Raw genomic sequence first — 11,921 nt, forward strand, 5'->3', positions numbered from 1 at the left:
CTAGTAAATTATACATCACCAGGAATAAATAAACAATATCAACAACTGTCCAGTTAACTCACTGTTTACTTTTCAGTATACAAACATACTGTAGAACTTTCTTTTTTGTTTTACCCTTGATGTTGAATGCAAGTGTGCAAATGAGGATGGTAAAAATGTCATGGTTGTTGTGAGTTCTGTTGTCATGAAGGACAGCTCTCAGTCGTTAAGTGTTAAACTCACAGGGTTATAAACACTCCCAGAGCACTGAAGCATGTGCTGCCAATGCAAAGTGTTTTATGTAAATAATATTCCTGTTAAGGCCCCACATTCAGAACTGTTAAACATGTAACTATTTACAGATTATACAGACACAGACTATTTTCTAATGTTGTAAATACCTTACACAGTAAATCAGTGATCCAAGGTGAAAATGTAATTATCTTCGTTCTTCAGTAGATTATACTCCTAACCCAGGACTATCAATCCCTATTGTATTATACGAGTACTTCAGTACAATCAGTCCCTATTGTATTATACTGGTACTTCAGTACAATCAATCCCTATTGTATTATACTAGTACTTCAGTACTATCAGTCCCTATTGTATTATACTAGTACTTCAGTATTATCAGTCCCTATTGTATTATACTAGTTTTTTCAGTACTAGGGTGGTACTGAGAGTGCTCTGGGAGTGAAGATGCTCACTCTTATGTGAAGGACTTGAATTAATCTTTGTGGTACTGTCACGACTTCTAACGAAGTCGGTTCCTCTCCTTGTTACGGTGGTGTTCGAGGTTGACGTCACCGGTCTTCTAGCCATTGCCGATCCATTTTTATGTTCCATTTGTTTTGTCTTTTTTCACACTCACCTGGTTTCAATACCCTAATTACATGGTGTATATTTTCCATCTGTTTCCCCATGTCCTTGTCGGGAACTGTTTATTGTAAGTTCTTGTGTTACTGGTGCGCTTCGGGTTTTGTACCTGATGTGTTTGTTGTTTTGTATGCCGTTAGTATTATTTCTGAAACTGCTCCGGCTGTTCACCAAGTTCTGCTGTCTCCTAGCTTGACTTCCCTGCCACCAGTTACCCACCCCTTACAGGTACACTTTTAGAAGTGCCATAAAACTGGTGCTGAAAAATAAGTATATTTGTATACTTCCTCATATAAAAATGTAATCTTAGAATATCTGACAGGTAAATTACATTCTAAAACAGATCAGTTTTACATAGTGTGGGAACCTTATTTAAATGACCTAGAACCTGATATATCAGCAGTTATGCTGCAAGGATTTACTTAATAGTGGTTGTTTACTTGTCTCAGTATTACACTGTACGTTCCATGTGTTGGACCTAGTTCCATCATATTATTTTATCTTTGTTACTGTATCACTAATTATGGGAGAAAATTGTGAAATTCCCCCAAAATGTAATCTATTGAACAACATGGGATGTTATCATCTTCTCCAGAGGAAAGACTTTCAGGCTAAATCTTTTTAGACATTTCTGTGGACAGTTTGGTAGATTGGTAGAGGACAGAGTCACCGAAGTGAGAGAATACCACCAAGCTTATGTAGCAATAATAAACAATACACCTCTAAGATCTGCTCTCAGAACTCACACTGCTAAACAGTTGCTTTCCATAACAAATATATTTATCATGTTTAATTCCTAACATGATTTTATTAAATCAGATGTTTTCACAATGGTTTTCAACTAATGTGTGGTCTACACTTCTTCATTATATTTCTCCCTGTCTTCTCTACCTCCAAACCCCTGGCAACAGAGTGAACATCTGGTGACAGTGATGCTCTATTCTGGGACAAGCAGAACCACCCAGCCCTGTCTACGTAAATCTCAGTTTCAATCCGACATCTACCAGTCTAGCAGTTGACCAGTTTCACTGCCAGAAATACCCTGGACTGGGCCAGATGTGAGGAGTGGACTGGTTTTATAACCCTGGTGGATTCAGAGAGGGAGACATAACAGATATGGCAGCATGTAATTAATGACAGATAAAACGGATATTATACTTTATGATAATAATGTGTAGCGTATGTATCTATGTAAATGTGTCTCAGGTTTGAGCCCAGCATCATGTCCATTCACAGATCTAACAGCTCATGAAAAGGGTTAATACATTCTAGATGATGACCAATAATTGGTTGTGTGCATGTAGGGATTTGGTTTGGGGGGCTGATGCTGATTTAACATCAGTTGTTCTTACTCTACATATGGACTGGTAATGTGTTCCAAAACATCTAATAACTTTTATATACACTTTCAGTTCATGACCAATATAACAAGTTAAAACCATGATGATGATGGAGAACATGTGATCTGAATGATGCTTTCTAACCCTATTCAAAGTTGACCTCCTCTACTGATCAGTGTTCCATGTCACTGTCTTCCCCTCAGCACCTGGAGTAGGTCCCAGCTGTAGCAGTAGAGTGACTGTGCAGTCTGACTGAGGGAGGTTTTTGTACACCTCTGTATCACTGTGTGAACACCCAGGCACTTACGTAGTGTGCACTCTGACAGTAGTAATCTCCTGCATCTTCAGACTGCATCTTCAGACGGGTCATCCCAGATCCACTGCCACTGAATCTGAATCTAGTCCCAGACTGACATTGGTTGAAAGTGTGAATCAGGAGTTGAGGAGCTCCTCCAGGTTTCTGTTGTTACCAGTGCAAATAGTGTCCATTGCCCTCACTGTATACAGCACTGCAGCACTTACAGCTGAGACTGACTGAGTGTCCTACTGAAACAGTTTTCACTGCATAAGTCTGAGTCACAGTGACCTGGCCTCTGGACTCTGAAACAGAGATGGCATGTGGTATTAGCATTCAATTGTTCATTGATTTGTCCTCATAGCATATTAACATAGGCTATATAACCTCATTCTAGTTCATTTTCTATGAAAATCTGTTACCTTGGAGCCAGAGGGTAAATATCCAGATGGAGATGTTGATAGAAGTCATGGCAGTTGTGGGTTCTGTTGTCATAAAGGACAGCTCTCTGACATGAAGTGTTCCTACTCACATGGCTATAAACACTCCATGTCAGCATGTGCTGACAATGCAAAGTGGTCTATATGGAAATAGTCTTCCTGTAACGCCGTTCTTCGTTTGTGGAAAGAGAGTCGGACCGAAATGCAGCGTGGGTAGTTACTCATGACTTTAATAGAAAAAGTGACACATGAAATAACGATACAAAATACAAAACAACAAACGGAACGTGAAACCTAATTACAGCCTATCTGGTGAAACTACACAGAGACAGGAACATTCACCCACGAAATACAAAGCGAAACCAGGCTACCTAAATACGGTTCCCAATCAGAGACAACGAGAATCACCTGACTCTGATTGAGAACCGCCTCAGGCAGCCAAGCCCATACAACACCCCTACTCAGCCGCAATCCCAATAATACAAAAACCCCAATACGAAATAATTAAAGAAAACACAAAATACTAAGACCAAGGCGTGACACTTCCTGGACAGTCAGACTGATGTGATGTAGAAACATGATAGCTATGTAATCACGTAAATGGTTTCTGATATAAGTGCTGAATGGGGACTGATATATTGATTATAGACATCTACAAATGTAGCATATAGTTAATACTGTGTTATTAGACCAGAAAATATCTGCTTTCTGTCTCCCTCCATTGGTAAGGGTCAGTAACTGTAAGTCTGTGTGTGGACTGTGATGCTGATGACTGACTCTGCTCAAAGTGGGAGATCTCCAGAGCTCTGAGACGTCATGATTAGCAACATTTTAAAAGGGTGAGCCTTACCATGTCCTTGATTGGTAAAAGACTGACAAGCCTCAGCAGAGCTCAATTAAAGGCTGGAAAGGTGCTGGATGGTTCTGGCATTGCGTGGCATGCAGGAGAGAGATTTTACATTGACAAAACATTGGGATGTTTTAGGGTGTTATAATCATGTTATATCCACTATTATAGCTATCAGGCAGTTAATCCACTGTTACTAGGCCGTCATTGAAAATAAGAATTTCTTAACATGCCTAGTGAAATAAAGGTAAAATAAATCAAATCAAATAAATAAACTGGATGGTTAGAGCCCTGAATGCTGATTGGTTGACAGCCGTGGTATATCAGACCATATTCCATGGGTATGACAAAATATTTATTTTTATTGCTTAATTACATTGATAACACATTCATAATAGCAATAAGGCACATCAGAGTTTTGTGGTATATGGCCAATATACCACGGCTAAGTGCTGTGTCCAGGCACACAGCGTGCGTCGTGCCTAAGAATAGCCCTATAGCCATGGTATATTGGCCATATACCACACCCCCTCGGGCCTTATTGCTTAATAAAGCAGATGGAGTTCTTTCAACGTATTGTGTGACATGCTAGAGAATTTGGTAATAGCTCCAACCGGCAACACAACTGCATACAACGTGTATGGCGTTGTGTGGGTGAGCAGTTTGCTGATGTCAACGTTTTGAAAAGAGTGCCCCATGGTGGAGGTGGGGTTATGGTATGGGAAGGCAGGCTTAAGCTACGGACAACAAACACAATTGCATTTTATTGATTGGAATTTGAATGCACAGAGATACCGTGATTATATCCTGAGGCCAATTAGCGTGCCATACATCCTCCGCCATCACTTCATGTTTCAGCATGATAATGCATGGCCCCATGTTGCGAGGATACAGAATTACTGGAAACTAAAAAAGTCCCAGTTCTTCCATGGCCTGCATACCCACCAGACATGTCATCCATTGATGGATCAATGTGTACAATAGTGTTCCAGTTCCTGCCAATATCCAACAACTTTGCACAGTTATTGAGAGTGGCAGCATTCCACAGGCTTCAATCAACAGCCAGATCAACTCTATGCGAAGGAGATGTGTCACACAGCATGAGGCAAATGGTGGTTACACCAGATACTGACTGGTTTTCTGGTCCACACCCCTACCATTTTAAGATATCAGTCAACTCACAGATGCATATCTGTATTCCCAGTCATGTGAAATCCATAGATTAGGGCCTAATGAATTTATTTAAATTGACTGATTTCCTTATATGAACAGTAAATCGTTTTCCACGGCTGTGTGGAGAGGCAGACCAAGGCGCAGCGTGCTCTGAATTCCATATCTTTATTTTTTTTGTGAAACTTACAAACAAAAAGGAAACAAACAACAGTAACTTAAGCGGTGGAACAGGCACTAACTCAAAACAAGTTGCCACAAAAAAGTGGCGAAATGGCTGCCTAATATGACCCCCAATCAGAGACAACGATAACCATTTGTCTCTGATTGGAACCACACCAGGCCAACATTAAAATAACATTTTAGATAGGAACACCCCCTAGTCACACCCCGACCTAACCAAAATAGAGAATAAAAAGGCTCTCTATGGTCAGGGAGTGACATCGTTGAAACAGTTGCATGTTGCGTTTATATTTGTGTACAGTATAAAAATAACAATGAATGGAAGTTAAAACAGTTCAAAAGTGCATAAGAGAGTTTCAAAGAGCAGGTTTAAAACATGTGCAGACAGTGACCAGCAGCAGTCCTCCAATCTGGGATTTAAAATCCTCAATCAGAAATAAATGATCACATTTTAAGTCCTTTTATAAAGTGTTCCAATATGATGGGGCAGCAAAGCTACTTTATTAACATTCCAAAACGAGAACATGTCACACCCTGACCATAGTTTGCTTTGTATGTTTCGATGTTTTGTTTTGTCAGGGTGTGATCTGAGTGGGCATTCTATGTTGGATGTCTTGTTTGTCTATTTCTATGTCTGGCCTGATATGGTTCTCAATCAGAGGCAGGTGTTAGTCATTGTCTCTGATTGGGAACCATATTTAGGTAGCCTGTTTGGTGTTGGGTTTTGTGGGTGATTGTTCCTGTCTCTGTACCAGATAGTGCTGTTTAGGTTTTCACGGTTCTTGTTTTGTAGATTGTTCATGTGTAGTCGCTTTATTAAAGTACCATGAATAGAAACCACGCTGCGTTTTGGTCTGCCTCTCCTTCACCACAAGAAAACCGTTACAGAACACAACATAAATAAAATGCGCTCAAAAAACACAGAACATAAACAAAAGTAAAGCGCAACATGAAACAATTACACACAAAACATGATAGGAAACAGAGGGTTAAATACAAGTAGCTTAATTGGGGAAATGAAAACCAGGTATGTATGGAAACAAGACATGACAAATTTATATATGAAAAATGGAGCGGCGATGGCTAGAAAGCCGGTGGCGTCGATCGCCGAACAAAGAGAGGAGCCGACTTCGGCGGAACTCCTGACAAGAGGGCTTGTGTTGGTTACAAATCTAAAAGCATCATGGTAGAATGTCTAGTATTCTGGAACATTCCAGAATATTAATATAATCCAACACAGGCTAGAAATTGTCTGCAACCAGGTCTTTTCTAGATTGGAATAAAAACAAGACTTGTTCCTTAAGACAAAGACCAGCTTAATTTTAAGCTTTTAGTGAGCTGTTGAATGTAAAAGTTATTTCAGAAGGTCTGTTTCAGAAGATACCAGATTTGAACCTTTGAAAATAGATGGGTTCATGGTTCTCCATGAGATACTCAAGAACATTTTGTAAAAAATGATATAATGAACTCCCTTGAATGACGAATATGATATAGCAGATTTTCGATATCATAAATAGATTTAGTTGTTCAGCTCTACTGCACACTGTCATTGTGCTGGATCATCTCCTATCCTCCAGCTTCCTGCAGTAGATCCCAGCTTCTGTAGCAGTGAGAGTGGCTGGGCAGTCTGGACTGAGGAGGTTTTGTGCGGCTCTGTATCACTGTGTTAACGGCTCTACCACTGGTAGGCAACGACAGTAGTAATCTCCTCGCATCTTCAGACTGGACTCCACTAAATGGTCAGAGTGAAGTCACTCCCAGATCCACTGCCACTGAATCTAGATGGGAGTCCCAGACTGAAGTGTTTTAGCATAGTAAATAAGGAGGTTTCTCCAGGTTTCTGTTGGTACCCAGGCTAGAAAGTGATTTGAATGCACATTACTGCTGGTTTTACAGTTCAGGAGGGACTGTTATTCCTGGGAGACCAGCTTGCTACTGTGGGTAGGGAGTCTGAGTTACGGTGATCTGTCCTCTGGATTCTGAAAAATAAATAAAGAAACACAATTCAACGATTAAATCCTTATTGTTTTTAATATACATTTTAATGCCATAAATATATTAATTCATTTTGTGTATCTTGAATGTTTTCTTCACAATATAGAAAAGATGCCCAACATTGTAACCTTGAAAGCTGAGAGGGCCAGTGTCCAGATGAAAAGATAGTGTATGCCTAATTTGGCAACATATGGGATGCATACAGTGCATTCAGAAAGTGGTTGAACTCCTTTGACTATTTCCGACCCCTGTTAGGTTACAGCCTTATTCTGTAACCTTATTAAGTGTGTTTTTTCCCTCATCTAATCTACACACAATACCCCCATAATGACAAAAAGCAAACACAGGTTTTTATTGACAAATGCTTATGTAATGAATGCTTATGTAATGTGGAGTACAGCAGGTAAGCCACCGGGGGAGACCTCGTCGAGGGCCTGGCAACAGATGGAGTATACATCACGAGGCAGTGGCTCCATCTGCTGGATGTGCCAGGTCTTGAGGGTCTCTCCGGACAGGACTAATTGGGGCTGATTGGGAGCTGGTGAGTAATCAAAGGCGGATTGCTCACCAGCTGTGCGAGGCCCATAAAGCTGCCAGAAGGGCAGCACACAGGAAGGACTGGGGGAAGTGAGGTGACTTCCATGTAGTTGGAAGACGGTTACCCGAGCTAAGACGAGGGAGTTAAGTTTGTGTGCCCGACAGGATACAGCAAGACCCGGAGCCCAGAAGACGGTATCCCGGAGAGGTTCTCATGGGGGAGACCTACCCTTTTCTTTTTTGAATTATTATTTAATAATAAACATCCTTGAAACCGAGCTAATCATACTCTGTCCGTGTCTGATCTATGTAAAGGTCTTGACCAAACCCCCTGGTCTGCCACAAGTGGTGGAGAATGCGTGCAATCTGATAACATGGTCAGATCGGGGTTGACGCTTACACAGTATCAGCATGGACGAGTTGATAGCTCAGTTTGTCCGGGCCCAACAAGCACAACAGGCAGTTCAGGAGCGAGCGCTGGAGGAACAGCGACTACAAAACGTCCGCCTTGTTGAGGAAGTCAGGAAGCTGCAAGGAGGAGCGTCTCCTGGATGACATCCTAACCAGTTTTTAATCAAGCTAACGGAAGACGACATCGAAACATACCTCTGTACATTTGAAAGGACAGCACTATGGGATGGATGGCCAAGGACGCAGTGGGTAAGTCTGCTGGCCCCGTTCCTCTCTGGGAATGCCCAAAAGGCGTATTGGGACCTGAACGACAAACAGGCGGCTAACTACGACGGACTCAAATGGGAGATACTACGGGTACAGCTTGGCCCATCAGGCTCAATGGTTCCGTACCCAACGCATCCCCCCGAGCCCAGATGAGCGACCTACTGCGCGTCATCAGGGCATGACTCCTCACCGACATATCCACCCTCTCCATCCTTGAAAAAGTGGTCCTGGATCGCTTCTTACGGGCGCTACTCCATGACATGAAGAGGGCAGCGAGTCTATGCACACCCCAGACCTTGGAGAGCCTCCTGGAAGCAGTGGAGATGCATAAGATCACTCAGGCACTGCTGAATGGGAGCCGGGACGAGTCGGCGACCCGTCTGAGGGGACGGAAGGACAGCCCCACCGCGGTGTACCTCGAACCGACAGTCGGCAGGGCCAAAGGACCCCAAACCCGTGGAGAGACGGCGGGGGTAGGGCCGACCCAACACCGATGACCCCAGGTAGATGGAGACCAAAGGATGTGTTTTGAGTGTGGAGCCCGGGGGCACATTGCCTGGAATTGCTCGGCTCGAGAGGAGTCGATGCCATCAGCTAGCCCCGGAGGCGAGGTGGGTCACTCAGTGAACTAAGTCACCTCCTGTTGGGCTCACCACGAGTCAACTGCACACATGGTCCCGATGAAGGTTGACGGGCATGACATGAAGCGCTACTGGACTCCAGAAGCATGGTTACGCTCCTAACCACGAGCCTGCTGAACCAGGAGACCGAACGGGGTCGGGAGATGTCCATTTCCTGTGCTCACGGTGACACAAAGGACACAGGTACATCTTGGTAATTGTAGACTATGCCACCCGGTATCCCGAGCCCATTCCCCTACGGGCGGCGGTATCCAAGGGAATCGCCCGGGAGCTGTTCCACCTCTTTAGCTGGGTGGGCATCCCGAACGAGATCCTGACAGACCAAAGTACAGAGTTTATGTCCCACCTCATGAAAGAGTTGTGTGCCCTACTGCAGATCAAGCAGATCCAGACCTACGTTTTTTACCCGCAGATGGATCAGCTCGTCGAGTGCTTTAACAAAACGCTCAAACAGATGCTGTGGAAGGTCATCGAGCAGGACGGGAAGAACTGGGACCAACTACTACCCCACCTAATGGTCTCAATCCGAGAAGTACCCTAATCCTCCACTGGGTTTTCCCAGTTCGAACTCTTCTATCGGAGGAGGCCACGTGTCCTACTGGACCACACCAAGGAGGTGTGGGAAGCCCAACCAACCTCCTTACACAGCGTGGTAGAGCACGTGGAGACGATGCGGGAGCGGATGACAGCCATATGGCCAGGCGTGAGGGAACATATGGAGAAGCCCAGGTTTACAATCGGGGAGCCCAGCCCTGAGAATTCCAGGTGGGAGACAGGGTGTTGGTATTGATCCCCACGGCCGAAAGTAAGTTCCTGGCAAGATGGCACAAAACATACGAGGTGGTCGAAAAGCTGGGACCTGTCAATTACCACGAACGGAACCAGGGAGACGTAAACCTCAATAGATTTGCCACGTGTTATGGTCGGGACCCAGGACGCCAACGTTACCAGTGGTGGTCCCGAGCAATGAGGACCTCGACCTGGCCCAGAAGCAAGAGCTCAGGGAGCTTGTCGATCGGAACACGGCGGTGTTCTCCGAGAAGCCGGGCCGCACGACCCTCATTGAACACCACATCCGTACCCAGCCCGGGGAAAGAAAGAGGCCGTATTGGATTCCGGAAGCCCGACGGAAGGCCGTGAAACAAGAAGTGGAGGCTATGCTGAGGATGGGGGTCATTGAAGAGTCCCACAGTGCAGCCCCATCGTGTTGGTGCCTAAAGACTAGCAAACCTTCAATCTTCCATGGCTAAAGGATTATGACCTCTGAGGCGGGTCTCAGAAACTCCTTAGTGGTCCCCTGAGCAGTAATCTTGAGTTCCACTTTGAACACATTACTGTCACTGCTGGTGAAGGTGGAAGTGACCAGTGCCATGGGCCACTCGTTGCAAGTTAATTGATTGTCTTTTAAGAGCATGAGATCTCCCTCTTTTAGGTTGTGGTGAGCTTCAGTCCACTTGCGTCGGCGGAAAGGTACTCACGGCTCACGACTCAAGGTCTTTGTCAGTGAAGTCTCTGGGAGGAGGGGTGCCCTAACCTTTTGGGTAAACAGCATAGACGGAATCAGGATGAATGGTGGGTCTGGATCGGTGGAGACAGGAACTAGAGGTCTGGCATTGATTATGGCTTTGACCTCAGTGTGCACAGAACTTAAATGGCTTGCCTATCTTTTCTTTTTCATTTTTATGGTAATGTGCCTCCCCTGCAGGGAGAGTTGTGTTAGTGCAGGGAGCTGTGTGGACTGAGTGGACTGCTGGACTGCTGGACTACTGGACTGATACTGAGAGAAGAGGGGCTCCACTGTGCAGGACTGCTACTCTGTTCCTGACTGAGTTCAGCTCCCTCTCTCCTCTCCCGTGTCTCTGATCAGACACACTGGGACTCTGTAGACCGTCATTACAGTACATGAAACCCAGCATCTCCTCAACTTTTTAATAATACAATGTCCAATGGGTCTGAAGTATTTTTTTTAAATGTCAAGGTATCAGGAAGTCTGTTTTGTATGATACTAGATTTTTGAAGATACATTTATTCATGGTTCTCCAAGAAAAATGTGTCAAAGAACCCATGGGATAGTGGCTGAATATGATCTAACAGCTTTGAGTTATCTGAAATAAATATTGTTGTTCAGCTCTACTACACACTGTGTCATTGTACTGGATCATCGCCTCCCCTCAGCACCTGCAGTAGGTCCCAGCTGTATCAGTACAGTCACTGTGCAGTCTGACTGAGGGAGGTTTTTGTACGGCTCTGTATCACTGTGTGAACACACATGGACTGCAGTTTAAACTCTGACAGCAGTAATCTCCTGCATCTTCAGCCCGGACTGCACTGGTGGTCAGAGTGAAGTCACTCCCAGATCCGCTGCCACGGAATCTAGACGGAGTTCCAGACTGAAGTGTGCTTATATAGTAAATGAGGAGTTTAGAAGCTGCTCCAGGTTTCTGTTGGTACCAAGCTAGACACAGTTTACCTGAACCACCACAATTCCCAACTGGATCAGTGCTAACTTTACAACCCAGAGAGATCATCTGTCCTGGGAGAACAGCTTTCACATTAGGAGTCTGAGTCAAAGTGTTCTGCCCTCTGGATTCTGAAAAAAAGACATCAAACCATTAGCAAGTACCTCCTTTAACACATCTTAGTGTGTAAATCATATCATCATTTCAGTGTATCAAAATAGTTTAACATAAAACCAAGCAAATACAATCATCGCCTTGGAAGCAGAAAACAAGTGTACAGATGAAGATGGTGATAAAAGTCATGGTTGTTGTGGGTTCTGTTGTCATGAAGGACAGCTCTCAGTCATGAAGTGATAAACTCACAGTGTCATTAGAAAGTTTGCATCGTTTGATGTGAGCTGAACTTTTACCTTGAAGTGAGTCACTGTCTGATTCCTCTGATATGTCATTGGTCAAGTCTGTCACCACTGTGCTGGTGGAG

This window comes from Oncorhynchus keta, chromosome 13 (assembly GCF_023373465.1).
Source record: "Oncorhynchus keta strain PuntledgeMale-10-30-2019 chromosome 13, Oket_V2, whole genome shotgun sequence".
NCBI classification, from domain to species: Eukaryota; Metazoa; Chordata; class Actinopteri; order Salmoniformes; family Salmonidae; genus Oncorhynchus; species Oncorhynchus keta.